The 20846-nt window shown below is 39.6% G+C and overlaps 1 protein-coding gene and 1 pseudogene across 2 annotated transcripts in view; one reads left to right on the forward strand and one right to left on the reverse strand.

Annotated features, from left to right (window-relative positions):
- Positions 1-20846, forward strand: part of BMPR2 (bone morphogenetic protein receptor type 2) — a 250850-nt gene that overhangs the window by 71942 nt on the left and 158062 nt on the right. The gene's annotated exons all lie outside the window — the stretch shown is intronic.
- On the reverse strand, positions 807-19985 carry LOC143676842 (beclin-1 pseudogene; annotated as a pseudogene).

Consider the following 20846-nt stretch of genomic DNA (forward strand, 5'->3'; position numbering starts at 1 on the left):
AAGAGAAAAAGAAAAATCCTTTTCAGAGCAGGACCCTGTTCCTCAGGTTTGCCAATCAAGAGCTTAAGTCGGTAAGTTACTCTGTGTATTTCCAGGCCCTGTGTGCCCCCTCCTTTCCTCCAGGGCCCAGACCTTTTCAGATCCAAAAAACCTGTTTTTTTTTGTTTTTTCTTTTTCTGTCATCCCTGCCCCTTCTGTGCCAGGGCAAAAACCTGCGACCTCCGCTTTTACTGGAGGTTCAGCTGAGGTGGGGACCTATTTTTAGTAATCAGAACTTTTAATGAATTCCACAATTAGCATTTGTTTGTGCTCAGCCCCTGCTGCTAGTAATATCCTTTTCCTTTCCCCTGAAAGCAGCCTGTGGGGCAGGGGCTCCGGCCGCCACAGCTTGGCAAACTCAGGGTTCTGGGGGCCTTGCAGCCGATCTGGCTGGTCCAGAGCAGTGTACTCTGTGTGTCCGTCCGGTCGCTGACGTGCCCCCAGCAGTTCTGTGCTGTTCCTGGCTATTTACTAGCTGCCCTAGAGGACCAACTAAACCCCACACCTCACTGAGCCACCATCTTGGCTCTTAAACTGAGTTTTGATAGAATAGGAGCTGCCACTGCCTCCTGTGTCTTCAGTCTTGCCTTTCTCCATATCTGTCCTTGGATTTGTCTGTCAGAGACTTTAGAAAGGAATGGTTTCCATAGGGAACAAGTCGATACCTCAGAAATTTCAGACCAATCTTACTGGCCAGGCATGAAGCACATACAAACACAAACATTCTTACCATATGATCATTCCATTCTTGATATATAATCAGTAACTCACAATATCATCACATAGGTATATTCATCACATTGATCATTTCCTAGAACATTTGCATCAATTCAGAGAAAGAAATAAAAAAAAATTCATACACATCATACCCTTTACCCCTCCCTTTCATTGATCACTTGCATTTCAATCTACTAAATTTATTTTAACATTTGTTCCTCCTATTGTTTATTTATTTTTAATCCATATATTTTACTCGTCTGTTGATAAGGTTGGTAAAAGGAACATCGGACACAACGTTTTCACAACCATACAGTCATATTACGAAAGCTGTATCATACACAATCATCTTCAAGAAACATGTTCCGCCACTATCTTGCAGTTCTTTTCTACATCTTCCAACTCCTGTATCAGCCCCTTTTCCTCCAGTGTCAGCTCCTTTAGCTCCATCTGCAGCTGTTCAGTATCATCCACATTTATTTGCTCTAAGATCTCCAAATAGTGTTTATAGTTCTGATACTCATTTTCAGTGATGTTGAGCTAGGTATCTGGCTGAGATAAAAGAGTATCTGTGCATTCATCACACAGTTGGTGATTCACATCTGTCTGGTTTGACTTGATGTCAGAAAAGTCCCCAGTGACCTTCAGTCTTCAGCTGAGATTCCCATTGGTGCTGACACTGGATGCCTCCCCAGTCAGAGTGAAGCTTTTGGCACTTTCTGTAGACATAATCCTTGCCGGGGGGATGAATATAGGAGAGACACTATCCTAGAATTTCAGTAAATGGCTCCTCTTCTCAGTTAGCTGCTTCTTCCTGTGTCTTTCCTGGTTTCACCTGGGCTGTGGTAAGTAGTGAAACTGTGAGCTACTGGGCAGTGACATGTCCAGGATCTTGAAGCTCATGTCCAGTTTCAGGGGTTGGTTGCAATGGTGGCACACAAAGCTCACCTGTATGGTGGTGCTGGACGTCTTAGATCCCTCCTTCACTTGGGCCTGGAGCCTGCCACCAAGGTAAGGTCTGGTCTGTCATGGGGGAACCATGGTCTGGGATCTGTCCTGGAGCAATGCCAGCCGAACTGGCATTGCCCTTCTACTTCTTTTTGTACCCATTGTCATCTGTCTGTGAAAGTTACAAATACTGGTTTTAAATCCCATGGCAATTAGGGTTTAGTAACTTCTTTAAATCCTGTTTGTTTATGTTTGAATTTGTGGTATTTGTGAAGATGGTTAATCTCTAAATGTTCTCTAAAGTGTTTTCCAAAGAAGAAATGTAGTTTTAAAAATGGAAGATGCAGGGCAGAATGAAATTGTGGATTTGAGTAAATTTAGCAAAGTTTGTACATAAAATGCATCATAAGTACATTTATCTGTGTCCATTTTTCTAGCTCACTCGAGTTAAAAATATACCACATCTGTAGTAGAATGCTCGCTTTCCATGCAGGAGACCTGGGTTCGATTCTCAGATCAAGCACAAAAAACAGACCTCATTTCTCACCTAATCATAGTTGAAATATGACATTCTCAAAAGCAAACCGATCACTGAATTCTAAATAGACTTTGGAAAAGACAATTCAGAATACAGAGAATTAGGTTTTTAAAATCAGTGTTACGTGAATGGGATAAGTAAAATGTAGTATATTCATACAGTGGGATATTATTCAGCTTCAAAAAAAAAGTGAAGTTCTGATATATGCTACAACATTGATGAACCTTGAAAACACTATGTTAAGTTAAATAAGCCAGACACAAAAGAACAAATAATTTATGATCTTAGTTATATGAAATATCTAGAATAGGTATTTTGTAGACACTGAAAGTAGATTTTATATTAGAAGTTACTTGGGGCTGGGAGAGGAAAGAATGAATGGAAGTTATTACTTAATGGGTATAAACTTTCTGTTTGGAGTAATAAAAAAGTTTTAGTAATAGATGGTGGTGATGGTAGCACAGTGTTCTAGTTTGTTAGCTGCCAGAATACAATATACCAGAAGCAGAATGGTTTTTAAAAAAGGGACTTTATTAAGTTGTTAGCTTATAGTTCTAAGGCCGAGAAAATGCCCCAATTAAAACAAGTCTATAGATATGTCCAATTTAAGGCATCCGGAGAAAGATACCTTGGTTCAAGAAGACCGATGAAGTTCAACATTTTTCTCTCAGCTTCAAGGGTACATGGCAAACATGGCAGCATCTGCTGGCTTTCTTGTGGCTCTACCAAAAGGGACTCTCTCCAAAATGTTTCCTCTTTTAAAGGATTCCAGTAAGCAACTCCACTTTCAGTGGGTGGAGACACACCTCTATGGAAACAATCAAAATACTCCCACCCAGTGGCTTTTCTGGGGTCCACCACAGATTCAAACTGGCAAATTCCACCCTTTGGACCCCCAAAAGACATGCCCTTTCCAAATGCAAAATACATTCATTCTATAACAGTATCAGAAAGCCTTAAACCATTTCAGTAACAATACATTTAAATACTAAGTTAGAAACAGTATAAAATCTCATCAAGTCAGTTACAGGCATGGTCTGTCTTGAGGCAAAATTCTCCTCTGGCTCTGGATCTGTAAAACTCAGAACATGTTATTTACTGCCAACATATGAAAGAGGAACATTCATAAGATACATATACCCATTTCAGGGACATGACAGAGGTCACTGGACCTACACAGTTTTGAAAACTTGCAGGGCAAAGTCCATAAGATTGATCAATTGATTCATTCATTCCATAAGATTTTAAAGTCTGAGAGTCATTTAGCTTCAGGGCTTCTGAAAGCAGCAGTCCCACCGTTTCCAAGGGCCTACGTGAAGGCCTGCCTCTTTCCAAATGCAACCTTGGGGGACATCGGGGAGGCCACCTTTTTCTTGGCTCCAACCTCTCCAAGCATCAGGGCTGTACCCAGGCTCTCCCATCTCCAGGGCACACGCTCAACCCCTCCATGTGGTGGCAGCCAGGCTTTCCCCAACCCCCAAGGAATCTGCTTCACCTTCTCCAAGGCCTGATGTGGCATGACTCTTCCACTGCAACCAGGTGGAAGGCTCATTCTCTGCCTTTGGGGCAAACTCACCCTCTCCATGAGCTTGGGTGGGTCTACTCTCCTGGCCTGAGACTTCTTGACTTCAGACCCTGGCCTCCATGGTTTTGCCTCTGAAGTTATTTTTTCTCCAATGTGTTCCTTCTCTGAACCCCCCAGTCCAGACTGGCAGCAGCTCTTGTTGGAGGAGCCATAAAAAACAAAAAAAGGAGGAATTGTTGGAGAAGCCATAAAATATCACCAACATGGCTGCCGTGGCTGATGCAAGGCAACACAAAATGGCTGACCTTAAATCTGCCCTCTGCCCTAGCAACAACGGTGACCAATCCCAGAAATCTGCCCTCCACCCTAGCAACAATGGTGACCAATCCCAGCCTGACACGTACATCTGCCCTCCACCCTAGCAACAACGGTGACCAATCCCAGCCTGACACGTACATCTGCCCTCCACCCTAGCAACAACGGTGACCAATCCCAGCCTGACACGTACATCTGCCCTCCACCCTAGCAACAGTGGTGACCAATCCAGCCCTACACGTGCCCCTGCATGCTCCCAGCCTATATAAGCCTGTGCACTTCCTCAATAAAGCGGACGCCTTCCACTCACCCCTGAGGATTGTCTCCTGAGTCGTGTGCTGTGTGCTCTGTGTCTGTGTGACTGACTCAGTATGGCCACTTACCCCAGCCATCAGCTACCCAACAGCTCTGTTTATACAGGTCCCACAGTACTCTTGTTGACTTTCTATGCAGTAACCTTGGATCATACCTATTAGACATAAGGAGTTTCCACAAATCCTTCTTGGATAACTCCATGTCTGATCCTGGCTTTCTCTAAAATGGCTGAATGGTTCCATATTTGGCCAAATCCTCACATGGAGCACTATTCTCTGGGGTCTCCCTTTCTGGAGGCCCAGAATTTTCCAGAAATTCAATTTCTGGTTTCTTTGTATCCAAGAGTTCTGTTCTCAGCTTATCTCTTTCCTGTCACATTTCACTATAAGCTGTGAGGAGAAACCAGGTTACACTTTCCACATTTAATTTGGAAATCTCTTCTGCTAAATATCCAAGTTCATGGCTTTTAAAATTTGCCTTCCAGACAAAGCTACTAGTCAACTTTGCCAGATTATCTGCCATTTTAAAACAAGGATCGCCTTCCTTCTAGTCTGTGATGACACACATCTCATTTTTGTCTAGAGCCTGGTCAGAGGTATCTTTGGAGTTCACATTTCTGCCAGGATTCTCTTCAAAACATTCTAGGCCTTCTCTATCAAGCGTCTCACAACTCCTCTAGATTCTTCCTCTTATCCATTTAGAAAGCCATTCCGACATGGTTGGTGTTTCAAACTGCAGCAGCACCCCACTCCTCAGGTACCAAAATCTGTTCTGGTTTGCTAGCTGCCAGAATGCAATATGCCAGAAACAGAATGATTTAAAGTTGCTAGTTTATAGTTCTAAGGCCGAGAAAATGTCCCAATTAAAACAAGTCTATAGACATGTCCAATTTAAGGCATCCAGGGAAAGATACCTTGGTTCAAGAAGACCGATGAAGTTCAGCGTTTCTCTCTCAGCTGCAAGGGCAGATGGCGAACATGGCAGCATCTGCTGGCTTTCTCGTGGCTCTACCAAAAGGGACTCTCCAAAATGTTTCCTCTTTTAAAGAATTCCAGTAAGCAACTCCACCTTCAGTGGGTGGAAGCACACCTCCATAGAAACAATCAAAATGCTCCCACCCAGTGGCTTTTCTGGGGTCCACCACAGATTCAAACTGACACAGCATTGTGAATAGAGTACCACTGAATTGTACACTTAAAAATGGTTAAAATGACATTTTATGCTATATATATATATATATATATATATATATATATATATATATATATATATATATATATATATTACCATAAGAAGTCAGTGTAATTATTCAATTCAAAATGTGTATTGAGCACCTACTTCATACCAGGTGTGGTTGAATATGAAAATAAATGTGCTGGTTTGAAAGGAAACTCACATTTTAATCAAAATTCCATTTCATAAAGGTAGAATAATCTCTGTTCAATACTGTATGTTTGAAACTGTAATCAGATCATCTCCCTGGATGATGTGATTCAGTTGAGAGCGGTTGTTAAACTGGATTAGGTGACGACATGTCTCCACCCATTTGGGTGAGTCTTGATTAGGTTTTGGAGTCCTATAAATGAAGAAACATTTTAGAGAAAGAAAGAGATTCAGAGGGAGCAGAACAGAATGACATAGCCACAAGAAGCAGAGTCCACCAGCTGGCGACCTTTGGAGATAAAGAAGGAAAACATCTCCTGGGGAGCTTCATGAAACAGGAAGCCAGGAGAAGAAGCTAGCAGATGATGCTGTGTTTGCCATGTGCCCTTCCAGATGAGAGAGGAACCCTGACCATGTTTGCCATGTGCCTTTCCAGATGAGAGAGATATTCTTGACTGTGTTCGCCATGTGCCCTTCCACTTGAGAAAGAAACTGTGAACTTCATTGGCCTTCTTGAACCAAGGTATCTTTCCCTGGATACCTTTGATTGGACGTTTCTATAGACTTGTTTTAATTGGGACATTTTCTCGGCCTTAGAACTGTAAACTAGCAACTCATTAAATTCCCCCTTTTAAAAGCCATTCCATTTCTGGTGTATTGCATTCTGGCAGCTAGCAAACTAGAACAATGAATGAAACTGTCCTAGTTCTCAGGAAATTCTCAGTTTTATAGTGAAGATTCATGTATAACCTATTATAATTAGAGTGGTGAATGAAATTGTTTTAGTTTTCTAACTGCTAAAACAAATACTATACAATGAGTTGACTTAAGCCACAGGAATTTATTGTCTTACAGTTTTGAGGCTAATAGAAGTACAAAATTGACAAGCAAGGTAATGCCTTCTCCCTGTTCTGGGTGCTAGGGCTGGCTGCTGGTAATCCTTGGTCCTTGCCTTTTCTGACACGTGGCAGTGCATATGGTAGCAGCTCCTTTCTCTTTGGGGTTTTGTTACTTCCTGCTTCCTGCTCTTCCCATGGCTTTCTCTGTGTCAAATTTCCTTTGCTTAAAGGACTTTGCCCATATTGAATTAAGGTCCATTCTCATTCAGGTTGGGCACACCTTAATTAATAACATCTTCAAAGGTCCTAATGGCATCATACATATGGGACCAGGGGTTGGGACCTGAACATACGTTTTGTTGGGGACATTATTCAGTCCCCAACAGATATGAACTAGGATTCAGGTCTTTTGGAATATTATGCTCTTTACTTATCAGTTAAAGATGATGGAATTCCTAGAACACTATAAACCCTAAATCCAGTAGCTTTTTATTTTGCTAGGTTGGTGATTTTTATTTATTTATTTATTTTTATCGAGAAATATTCAAACTTATACAGTCCATGCATGGTATACAATCAGTGGCTCACAATATCATCATATAGTTGTGTATTCATCAGCATGATCATTTTTAGAACATTTGCATCACCCAGAAAAAGAAGAGAAAAGAAAAAACTCATACATCCCATACCCCTTAACCCTCCCTCTCATAGACTACTTGTATTTCAGTTTACCTAACTCTTTTACCCATTATCTCCCCCATTACTTATTTATTTTTTAAAACTTATTCTTTTTTACTCATCTGACCATGCTCTGGATAAAAGGAGCATCAGACAGAAGGTTTTCACATTGTAAAACTTATATAGGTATACAATTGTCTTTAAGAATCAAGGCTATTGGAACACAGTTCAACAGTTTCAGGTACTTCCCTCCAGCCATTCCAAGACACCATAAACTAAAACGAGGTATATATATAATGCATAAGGATAACCTCCAGGATAACCTCTTGACTCTGTTTGAAATCTCTCAGCCACTGAAATGTTATGTTGTCTGATTTATTTCTTCCCCCTTTTGGTCAAGAATCCTTTCTCAGTCCCATGATGTTGGGTCCTGTCTCATCCCAGGAGTCCTGTCCCTTGTTTCCAGGGAGATTTACATCCCTGGGAGTCATGGGGGGAGGGTAGTGAGTTTACCTGATAAGTTGGCTTAGGGAGAGAGGCCACATCTGAGCAACAAAAGAGATTCTTGGGGGTGACTGTTAGGCATAATTATAAGTAGGCTTAGCCTCTTTGCAGGAATAAGTTTCATAGGGGTGGAACCCCAAGAATTTGGTAGTTGAGCCCATCGAATTGGTTGTCCACACTGCTTGTGAGAATATCAGAAATTCCCCAGATGGGGAAATTTAATATTTCCTCCTTTTTTACCATTCCCAAATTACTCTGGGATATATCAGGGCGTCATACTAACCTGTGCAAAACAAGATCTCACTTCCTATTCAAAATTCCGTGTAATTATGGTGTTGAAATAAACTGACCACACAAGTTAAATTAGATAATGTGCTACCCAAAATAAAAATTTTGTACCAAATATCTCTTCCTTTGGTCTCCCACAGAAATTGAAAATTTAAAACATGAACCCTATCATATTTTACCCTGTATTCTTATTTACCTTAGTCTTATCCAAATCAGCTTCATTCATAACTCTAGTCGAAGTAGGTCAATGGTTAACTTTTTTTTAAAAACTCATTCCCATAAGAAGCTGATGAAATTTAGGTACCATCTTTCAAGCTACATGGCATATGTGCATGCTCATGCACTAACACCATTGTGTAAGCGTATATTGTTGCTTAAAGTTGTAAACAATTTAAGATTGCATAGTTGGTCTCATCTGGAGTATATTCTTGACTTTCTGGTGATGACCTCCTTGTCTAGATTGTTTCACATTGCCTTCAACACTGGCTGGATAGTTTCCATAGGGAACGGTTCCTTCCTTAGTTTTAGGATATCTTATATTGTACTTTCTTGATAATTTTTCAGTGTCAGAAAATGCAAAACTTAAGAATTGCACGGAATTTTTTTCTCTATGGAAGATTAAAACCGGTGTAAAAAAGCAATTTAATTTGGTTTAACAAACGTGCAAACTGTTTTAAATTAACTCATTATGGTATATTTGGCAAATAAGGGCAGTGGAGTGAAAGGTTTGGATTTGCATTTTATGATATGATCTTGGTAATGATTTAATTTTTATGAACCTCTGTTTTATTCTTTGTAGAATGAGAAATTGAATTCAAAGCCCCTTTCTAACTCTAAAACTCTGTCTTGATAAATTATTTGGATAATATTTTAATTTAGGATTTGAGCTGTTGTGGTTAGGCATACATTTCATATAACTGCCTGTTTGAATTTTTGGTCAAGAATTTTATTTTAATAGTACCAATAAAGTTGAAAGACAGTATTATGATTAAAGTTTTATGAAATGGTGTCATCCTAGGTTGTTTGTGTTTCTTGGAACACTGTTGTCTCTTTCTGCATTGCAGGCAAATTGTGGTGTGAAGAGAAATTGTGTCCTCTTGGGGCTGTGGAGCTGCTGTTCTCCAGAAAATTAATAATTTTCTTTGTACTCTGTGATTGGGCAAAGAGACTGTTATTTTTCTGAGGATCTCTGCTAGTCCCTTTGTAGATCCTTGTCAGAAGGACCCCGGAATTAAGAACACTGATTATATGCTGTTAAGTATTTATATGTAATGAATTGTTTAATAGAAACTGAGACTCAGGCAGGAACAGAAGTCCCACTGTTTCGGGTTCTATGAAGTGAATGTATAGTTTCCTTAGTGTGGAATATTTTATACCTTAAATTGCTCCCTAGGTCCACATGACTAATTGATTATAGTTTGACCCCTGCTTTAAGGGGAAATCTTATAAAATAGAGCATCAATGAATAAATAAACCTCTTATTTTTATCAGTGTTGTGCCAGAGATTAGTACTTTTTAGGTTGTGGTGGTATTCCAGGTTGGGGTTAGGGATATGTTAGAGGTTGTTCTTAGTATAATTCAAATGTTTGTCTTATCACAGTTGTGCCTTTGCTACTATGCTGGGATCACATGATAAACTTAAAGCTTTGGTGACATGATGATGTATTGTTGGATATTGTAGTGATCTGCTGTTAGTAGTGGTTGAGGCCTGTGTTAGTGTATCTGAACAGTTCTGTTTAGGCATAATTCTCCATGCTTTTATATGTTTTGTCCATTTTGGGATACCTGGTTGGCAATTGTATCATCTAATATGTGGGTATTTCTCCTTAATAATATTGAATTCATATTGTAGCCTGCATAAATGATATACCCTGGAGTTACATAGTTAGTGGTCCTGTTGAAGAGGTTCTTTTAATTCAGGATTTCAAAAAGAAAACAAAAGGATTGATTGCGAAAAATCCAACCTATTTATTGTGTAATAAAAATGTATACCTGACTACGATCATTTATAGGAAGCTAGGTAAAATATATAATGGTTAAGTCTTGATGTCCAAAAATTTGTGGGTTGTCTTATTTAAAATGTCTTCTATGAAATGCTTTTAGCTTTGCAGTTTAGGTGACAAAATAATGTCTTATAGTTATTTCCTCACAGAAACCACACATCTATGATTGCTTATCTCTCATTATCAAATGTCCACCTAACTGCTGCAGAAGGTTAAATTGCTTTTTATAAAAAGTTGACCTCAACAAATTTTTGCTGTTTAGGTTTCATTATCACCACACAGTGATTGCACTGGCACAAAAAGTGTATAAACTCTAGGGAGGAAACAAATCAATGTAAACCATGAGAGAGTTAATGATTCTCCCCAAAAACTCTCATTTAGTTAGATAAATGTATGCAAAACACTTAGCACTACTGTGCCTGGCACAGAAGAGGTATGCAATGAGTGTTTTAAAAATGAAGTAAAAATTCAAATTCTCATGAATGTAAGTATTAAGTATATGAGGCATTTCCAGGCACTGTAATCAGTGCAGGAAATAGGGCGTAGGATTTAGTAGGAAACAGGAAGACTACAGATGTTTTTACTTCGCATTCCACTTGAACTATCTTGGAAGCACAGGATAAAATATCAAACAGTAGTTGTATACATATTTTTTTAAATCTGTTTCTTTATCTACTTGTTATTATGTTATCATGTTAGGACACTGAGGCTGGAGGCCAGAATGCCTGGAATTGATTCATTAATATCAGGAACAGTGTGACTGTTTTTGTCAAGGAGTTACTGAGGATTTTTTTCCATTTCCATTCATTAATCAAGAAAAATCTCACTAGCACTATTCTTAAATTTTCATTAAACACGTGTATAACTTCAAAAAACCAAATCATTCAGATCAATAAGAATCTTGGGAGAACCCAAAAAGGAATATATAAACAATAATAAATTAACCTAACTGTTTTATAAATGAACAGCATAATCGCATTGAAGAAATGGGGATGAAAATAACTAACCTAAGTAATTTTGGAAAACCTAAGGTTAAGACAAAAAGAATACACAATATTGTACTCTATTTAGTAAATAAGTTTCTCATAGGAGTATTGAGTGAGCAATTCTGAAACTACTTTAAATATTTGCTTGGATTAAACAAATAAGAAAAGATATTGTGGATAATGGAAACTAGGTTCTTGCTACTTCTTTTTGCTGAAGCAGTTACAAGTAATGACAGCACAGTTGCAATGAATACATTAGGGCTCAGACTTTGATTTCTAAATAATATAAAAGGAACCAAGGCACTGTTGAATCTAGGGTTGGGTCAGGAAAATCAGGGTTGGGCCAGAAAGTAATGAAGTGCTGCTCAGAAAATGATGGGGACATGTCAGAAGAACACAGCCAGGTTAACGGCACTTCCAGTGACCAAAGCTGGGACAATTTAATAATAAAATAAATAATGGTAGTATTTGGATTAGAATCCATAGAATAAATAATTTATTAATTCATACTGTCATAAACAAACAACAAATGAAAGAGGAGGAACATCTCTTCATTACTATAGAATTTTAGTTAATAATTATAGAAGAAATGATGGAAATAGAAACTCATCATTAGACAAATACCACAGTAATAGTAGTTACAGGCAAGGACCAATCAGTGGATGCTGAAATTAGTAGGTGAGTAAGCTATTTGCATAGTATCAAAGTATCTTCCTCATGAGGTAACTAAGAATTATAAAAGGAAACTTTTATTTTCATAGAGAAACATGGGAGATAAGGCTCTACCCAAGTGACACATATCTCATTTACCTCCTGATATCATGCTCTGAGAACGTCACAATATCACCTTTATGCTATTCTTGCCAAAAAAATTCACAACATCATCCAATCATGAAAACATCCAAATTGAGGGCTGTTCTACAAAATAACTTACCACTACCTTTTATAAGTGTCAGGGTCATGAAAAGACAAAGAAAAGCTGAGAAACTATCAGAGATTGAAGGCAACTAAGGATTTGTGACAATTTAATGCAATGTGAGTTTCTGGATTGAATCCAGGGATAGGAAAAGACATGAGTGGGAAAATTGGTAAAATTCAATAATCCCTGTAGAATAGCTATCTTACTGTGTCACTGTTAATTTCCTGTTTTCCGTAATTCTACTGTGGTTATATAAAGTGTTAATATTAGGGGAAACGGTGAAAGTTATACAGAAACATTGTACTATTTTTGCACTTTTTCTGTATGTTTAAAATGATTTCAAAATAAAAAGTAAAAAAGGTATGTGTCCCTTATAATTCTAAAACTATTTAAATTTTAGAAGGAGTTCTGGAGGGAATAAAATGAAGTCAGTAAAACTTACAACTAAATTTCAATTAATTCTTTAGGTAGACCCAATTATCCTTGAGAAGTTTTACTTTAAAATTGGTGTGAAAAGTATGTTTTCCTCTGTCTAAATAGATATTTTGGTTCATGTAATTATGATTTAAAAAATTCCAGCCCAGATGAAATTAGGAAATAAAACCTTTGAATCTAAAACAGGGAACTCCCTGATCTGGGAAAATCTTCGATATAAGGTAAAGAAAACAAGCCCAGCTTTAATTGAGCCTTCACATTTATAGTCAAAAAAACAAAACAGGGGCAGGCAATGGTGGCACAGTGGCAGAGTTTTCAACTGCCATGCCGGAAACCCGGGTTCGATTCCTGGTGCTTGCCCTTGTAAAAAAAAAAAAAAAACAAAAAAAACCTTGCTCCAAATCCTTGTGGATTGAGGGTATTTTTCAGCCTAGAGAGAAGGTATGCTATAATTGAGTACAAAATGCAAATCTTTGAGGAGAAAAATGTCTGGATGTTTGAGCTCTGTAAATAGAAAAGATGAGGAATGATTAGTGGCTAGGAGCTACAGGTAGAATGGTTTGAGGTTGTGGGGAAAAACTGGGAGCCTTTAACTTAATGGTACAGAGATTGCAGTGTAATTTGCTTTAAAGTGAAAGTTTTAAAAGGGAGAAGAGCAACTTGAAGGGAAGCATGTGTTGATTAAGATAGAAAGGTTCAGGTTACAGAAGCTGGATGTTTATTTCTTTATTCTCTGAATATAATGAGAACTAGTCAGGAAAATTTTAGGAGATTTGCCTATGTTAGAAATTTGCAAGAATGAAAGTTTCGACCTTTCAGCTTGACATTGGACAGGGACCTATCTATAATAGATAAAAAGATCAGTGACTGACAGAGGGACGGAAATAAAGATTGTTAACACTTTAAATTGGTCCATTCTGCAGCTTGAGATTGCTGTAGGCTCTCTTTATTAGTTCTTATTCTAAATAGAGAATATAATGCAGAGGTTGCAGAAGAACTTACTGAAGTGTATTAATCCTTGGACCAAAATTGGGAAATAGATGGTGTGATGAAAAGTTGATAGAATTGGAATAATACAGTTTGGGAAACAATGGAGGCAGATAAATAATCAAATAGCAATATTTTAGTTAAAATGGTTGCTATCTGTTTTTCTTGGCAAAGTCTCTTGATGACAGAGAAAGAAAGCCTGGTTAATGTGTTTACAACTTTGAATCAAACACTTTAGACCTAATTTGCAATTAAAGGGATGTGTTTATGGACAGGAGAACCATTTTTGTAAAACACCAACAAGATTGATTTGATTTCTTCATTTAAATAATGATCCTCAAACTTTATTGTATGTCAGCAACACCTGGAGGGCTGGTTATGACGATTCCTTGGCCCCTTCCTCCACAATTTCAGAATCAGTGGATCTGGGGTGGAGACTTTGAAATTTGCATTTCTAACAAGTTTCTAGATAATGTTGATGCTATTAGTTCATTAGCATGACTACGTGAGATCGCACGCTGAGAACAAAAGGTCTAGAGTGCCTCGCACAATGTTTCTCTGCCAGGGTGATTTTTGTCCCCTAGGGAATATTTGGCAATGTCTGGAGAGATTTTTGTTATCAAAGCTGGGTGGGAATTGCTACTGGCATCTAGGAGATAGAGGCTAGGGATGTTGCTAAACATTCTGCAGTGCACTGGAGAGCCCCCCACAACAAAGAATTATCCCAACCAGAATCTCAGTAGTACCACGGTTGAGAAGCCCCGGTCTAGCAGGTTTTCTTAACTGGGGTTCTATAAGAAAACTAAATCTTAATGCTGTAAGGCATCTAATGGATGTAATGAATTAACTTTTCTCCAGTGCATCTAGAATTGTACGTCCTTGGGAAAATTGAAAAGTAGTCATTCAAATAATTTTCTGTGTTTGTAGTTCAGATGAAGAAACCTGATCGAGAAAGTGTAAAATACTTAAGGACAAAATAGACATTCTTCGAGATAGGGACCTGTCCAACTTGTCTGTATTCGGTGGAATAGATTATATGAATCCTAAAAATCAGTTTTTGCTTTAGTGTCCTGGCTGCTGCTAAAACAAATACTATCTGACAACAACAGGATTTTATTTGCTCACATTTTCAGGGACTAGAATGCTTGCTTCCACTCCGAGTCAGTTATCTTCTGGCTGTCTGGCAATCTGGGATTCCTTGGCGTTTCCATCACACACCTTGGCTATGCACATGGGTGTCTTCTCCTTTCTCTTCTGGGTTCTGTTGACTGCCTGCTTCTGCTCCCTGTGGCTTTCTCTCTTTTTTTTTTTTCCTGTAAGGCCCCCAATATTAGGATTAAGTCCCATCCTGATTCATTTGGGCCGCTCCTTAACCGAAGTAACCTCATCAAAAGGTCCTGTTTATAATGGATTCAAACCCACAGGAATGGGTTAAGATTAAGAAGATGTTTTTCTCGGTATATAGCTCCAAGCCACCACAGCCCTCAAATCTAATCTGAAAACAAAAAATGATTAAGTCAGTGAGTCCTTAATTTCCTCCTGGGCAGGCAAGGCACGAATCTCTTTCTAGCTTAAATTCCTCCTCTAGATGGCGGGCTGTTGCTTTTGCTGCCTGTTCTGCCTCTGTGGCCATTTGTAAAGCTCCTAAAATGGGCCAAGCTATGACCGTTGATACTTGGTGTTCTTTTTTCTTTTTGCTAAAATTTAGTTGTCCTGCTGTTTGTTGCAAAACAGTTAGCAACCCTCTGGAATTTTTAGGGCATTGCTATACTCTCATGGTAGTCCCCATTTGTCCTGGAGGATAGCCACTGCTCCCCACATGAACCATATGGGCCAATTTGGGATTTTCCCCATGGATTCCCCCTTCCCAGTACTCATACCCTCTATAGCCAATGACCCTTCAGTCTCCTGGCTGGCTGGCCAGTTGTTCTAACCTAGCTCTTAAAGACCATGGTTCAGCACAACCTCCAAGTCGAAGAACGCATCAGGCACAAAGCTAGACATGAATTATTTATTAGGACTTATGAACAGAAAGAGAAGATTCTTTCCAGTGGTGGCTGTTTGGGAAATGGAAGTCAGTGCTCTGCAAGGGGGGTGGGGGATGGGGTATGAGGGACAGCTTATAAGAGTTTAGGACAAGGACATTCCATAGGGTATGAGAACTGAATTTTATCAGGGTCTTGTGACATAGGGATTTGGAGATATGTTATCAACCTATCAGGGGAGAGCAGTTTCAATACTTTACAGGATAAGTGGTTTATGATACAATCTGTACATTCCTTCCTCCTTGAGGAGGTCAGTTGACCTTTAATTTCTGTCCTGGTCATGTAGGTAGCTATGTGTAATAGCTTACTGTCAGTATGGAGGGGGAAACTAGGCCCTGGTGTCTCCACATAAACATACTTTCTCATCTGCCCATTCCCTGTAGTCCATCAGAACTGCAAGATTTATTATTCTTTCTTGCATGGTTCTGTTTATATTGTTCTTGAATGCATTTATAACTCTCTACTTGGCTTTTTAGGTGGTCTAGTGTAAATTCTCCATCTTTCCTCATGCCTGTTGCTAATGCCTATGGCATTTTATTTACTTCTCTCATGTCATGATTCCTTCAAAAACTATTTTTCTTCCTGTATTTCTTCACTGAGGTATTTTGATTTTTAAAGAGAAGTTGTGGGCTTACAGAACAATCATACATAGAATATAGGATTCCCACATACCACCCTACCACCAATACTTTGCATTGTTGTGGAACATTTGTTACAATTGATGATAGCACTTTGTTTTAATTGTCCTTTTTGAATGTGAATATGATTGAAAGGGGTTTAATAGAGCCATGTATCCTACCAGTTAACACCACAAATATAAAGGTATGAATTTTGTATAAAGAATCAACAACAGAAGGGAATGGGGGGAAAACTATTATTGCAGCTTGTGGTCTATATTTAACAGTAAAACATTAACTGTGCCATAGCAAATAATTGAGATGGAAGGACAAGAGTTAAGGGACATTCTGTCATTTGTTAAATCCTATCTTCTATGTATAACTCCTCTTTAGGGGTGTTTGGGTTGTGATAATGCTAAATATTTGATATTGGAAGGGTCTGTCACAATATGAAGTAGGGAGATGGAAATATCTGATGTTCTGAAGAGGCTGAGCTAGGTTTCAGGACTTATCTGGACCAGGGACCCATCTGGAGGTTATAGGTTTCTGGATACTCTAGTGCCTAGAACCCTTGTGGAATCTTATATATTGCCCTAGGTGTTCTTTAGGATTGGCTGGAATGGTCCTAGTTGGGGGTTGGCAGGTTATGATAGGTAGCAAGGTCTCACTGAAGCTTGGTTAAGAGCAACCTCCAGAGAAGCCTCTTGAATCTATGTGAACTCTCTCTGCTGCTAATACTTTATTACACTCTTTTCCCCCTTTTTGTCCCCAATTTTCTTGTAAGTATTTTCTAAAGGAGACCATGCTATATTTGTTCTTTTGCTTCTGGCTTGTTTTGTACCACATAATGTACCCAAGGTTAATTCACCTCTTTCATGCCTTATGACTTTGTTCCTTTCAGTGGCCGCACAATATTCCATCATATGTGCACACCACAGTTCGCCATTCTACTTCTCAATGTATCTTTCAACCACCTCCTTCCATTGGGCATCATATAATGTCCACAGTCAGCAATCCATGTCTCACATTATCCTCACTTAGTTGTACAATAATCAACATTTTCAATTTTATACAAGTTTCATTGCTGCAAGGAGAAAAATAACTGATAAATACCCTCACCAAATTAGAAAATCCAAACTTCCCCTTAACTCTTTTTAACTCATCTCAAGCTTCTGTGTATTTCTAAGTCCACTATATTTGTATTGCAAACCTCTGAGTTTTACTTTATCGAGTTCATAATAAAGAAATCATACAGTATCTATCCTTTTGTGCTTGGCTTATTTCATTCATCATTATTTCCTCAAGGTTCAGCCATGTTGTCATATTCTGCAGGACCTCATTTCGTCTTACTGCTGCATAATATTCCATCATATGTATAAACCACAGTTTATTTGTCCACTTGTGTATTGATGGATACTTGGATTGTTTGCACCTTTTGGTAATTGTGAATACTGCTGCTATGAACATTGGTGTGCAAATGTCTGTCGTCACTGCTTTCAACTCTTCTGGGTACATACTAATTAGTGGTTTTGCTGGGTTGTAGGGCAACTCGTTATTTAGTTTTCTAAGGAACCGCCAAACTGTATTCCTAACAGCTGTGCCATTATACATTCCCACCAGCAATGCAGAAGTTCTCCAATTTGTCCATATTCTCTCCAATATTTGTATTTTCGTTTGTTTGATAGCAGCCATTCTTATAGGTATGAGGTGATATCTCATCTTAGTCTTGATCAACAATCTGTGTAGCTAAAGAAAATGAGCATCTCTTCATGTGTTTTTGTTCATTTGTATTTGCTCTTTGTAAAAATGTATATTCATATCCTTTGCTCATTTTATAATTGGGTTGTTTGTTCTTTTGTTGAGTTGTATGATTTCTTTATGTATACAGGATATCAAACTTTTATCTGATACCTGATTTTCAAATGTTTTCTCCCATTGAGTTAGCTACCTTTTCACCTTTTTGGCAAAGTCTTTTGAGGCACAGAAGTATTTGATTTTGAGGAGCTCCCATTTATCAAAGTTTTCTTTTGTTACTTGTGCTTTGCATATAAAGTTTAAGAAGATACCTCCTTTACCAGATCTTAAATATATTTCCCTATAGTTTTTCTTAAGAGTTTTATGGTATTGCCTCTTATATTTAGGCCTTTGACCCACTTTGGGTTAATTTTTACATAGGGTGTTAAATAAGGGTCCTCTTTCCTTTTTTTTGGCAGTGGAGGGTGGAGCACGGGGCATGGGGCCTGCTTGGGGGTCATGAGGGGGCAGAGCAGGACAAATTGCTGGATGGGATGTGGCCATGAGTGGTGATGCATGAGTGCTGGGTGGCAGGGTATGATGGGGTGTCTTGGGGTGGGGGGTGGGGGTGGGACACGGGTACATGTATGCAGGAGGCATTGGCGGGGAGGTGCTTGGGACATGGAGGAGGTTGCCTTGCAGAGGGGTGAGTACGGGAGGGCTGATGCATTGGTCGTGGAGGTCTGGACACAGGGCAGGGCAATACGTTCATAGGTGCTTGTGGGGGCAGGATGCGAAACACATGGGGAGGGATGCGTGGGAGGGTGGTATGGGAGATATGTGAGTGTATAGGGTACAGGGGTTGGGTGCATGTGGGTGGGGTACATGTGCACAGGTTGGTGCAGGGTGCTGGGGGATGCTGGGTATGAGGTGCATAGGTGTGCAGGTGCAGGGGTTTGGGGTACGTGTGCACAGGGTGCTGTGTGGTGGGTCCAATGTGCAGTGTGATGAAGGTTTGCGGGTTAGTGCATGGGATGCAGCCCACGTGGGTGCCGGGGCTACATGCACAATGTGGCTTGTTTTCTCATCCCTACCTCCTTGTCTATGCACTCCTGAGGGAGGGCTCTGGGCCTCCCACTGGAAAGAGAAGCGGTAAGCTCTGGTGTGATAGCTGGATGGTCTCTGTGAGTAGGGAAAGCTTCGGAGTTCCCCAAGGGAGCTAGCTCCAGGTTGTGAAATTGAGGGGGCCGATATCTCAAGGTAGCTGCGGGGGCAGGCCCTTTGCTGGGTGTGACCTGTTGTCCCCGGTGGAATCCCGATGGAGTCCACTCCCCGCTTTTGCTGTGGCTCAGTTCCTCAGCTTTTTCATCCAGGACCTCCCTGTTCAGTGTAGCAGACCCTCTCAGGTCACTCGCGCCCTGGAACTGCTATCCAGGTAGTGCTTTTTTCACTTCTCTAGTTGTTCCCTTGCAGGAGAGGTGAACTCAGCCTATCCTATTCTGCCATCATCCCAGATGTCCATGGCACAATTTTTAAGATTGCACTTTTTGTGTAACTGTTTTACTCCCAAGAAAAAGCTTCCTTTCCTCCATTCCTTCTCCAGGAATCTTGATCTGTTCTGTTTTTGTTTTTGTGCAAAATTTTCTCCCCAACTCCTGTGATTTGTTTAAATTTTCTGTCTCACTCAGTGCCCTGTTTTCCTTAACCTTTTCAGTTACGGGACCCTCCCGTATTAATAGCAGTTCAGTATAACCCTCTCTCCACCTTTCTGTCTCTCTTTCTCTCTGAGTCTTTTCTGCCTCTGTTTTCTTCCCTGTTTGGGTATCCTGTCCCAGGGTAGCAAGATGGAGTCAATTTAGAAAGGTGGGTCATTCTAGAAAAGTCTCTTTTGCATTTAGGTGGCCCAGCCCACTAAACTGGATTAGTGAGAGCACAACACTTCTTACCAGGCTGTCTGAACATAGTCTCCTTCCCACCTCACACCCTCATCAGAGGCCCTTCCATATGTAGCACTCCTCAGTGGCTTGTGTTCTGCCCTGGGTCTCTGTGGACTTGGGTCCCTATGCCTGGAGAGGCAGTCATGCTGTTGTAAGTGCCTCTTATAGTCCATGTCCCTGGTTGGAGATGGAGGGATCTGGGTCACTGCCTCTGAGCAACCGCCAAGCTGCATGTGGGTCTGAGTGAGGGGGAGGGAAGAGAACAAGCAGTCTAGGATGGAAGGTTCCTACTTAATAATTTTCTTTTTCTTCAGTTCAGCATGCTAGAGCCCTTCTCCAGTCTCTCCTGTCCTCCATAGTTCTAAGCAAGTGGAATTTGTTCTTTTATTTGCTGAATCTTTGGGGAGGTTTTTTTCAGAGGATGTCTTACATCACCATGTTGATAATGTCCTCTAATGTATTTTTTTCTCAATTAAAAAAAAATTTTATTAGTAAAACCAATCAACATACAATAAGAACATTCTTTTTTTTCCCATCACATAGTTGTATATTCATCATCATGATCATTTCTTAGAACATATGTATCAATTCAGAAAAAGAAATAAAAAGAAAACAGAAAAAAATTCATACGTACCATACCCCTTACACCTCCCTTTCATTGATCACTAACATTTCAATCTACTAAATTTATTTTAACATTTGTTCTCCTTATTATTTATTATTTTTAATCCATTTGTTTTACTCATCTGTCCATAAGGTAGATAGATAAAAGAAGCATCATTTTCACAATCACACAGTCACATTGCGAAAGCTATATCATTATACAATTATCTTCAAGAAACATGGCTAGTGGAACACAGCTCTACATTTTCAGGCAGTTCCCTCCAGCCTCTCTGTTACGCCTTAACTAAAAAGGTGCTATCTAAGTGCTATCTATTTAATGCATAAGAAAAACCTCCAGGATAACATCTTGACTCTGTTTGGAATTTCTCAGCCATTGACACTTTATTTTGTCTCATTTCTCTCTTCCCCTTTTTGGTCGAAAAGGGTTTCTCAGTCCCCTGGTGCTGAGTCCTAAGGGTTTCTGTCCCACA

The sequence above is a fragment of the Tamandua tetradactyla genome, chromosome 3, assembly GCF_023851605.1.
Source record: "Tamandua tetradactyla isolate mTamTet1 chromosome 3, mTamTet1.pri, whole genome shotgun sequence".
NCBI classification, from domain to species: Eukaryota; Metazoa; Chordata; class Mammalia; order Pilosa; family Myrmecophagidae; genus Tamandua; species Tamandua tetradactyla.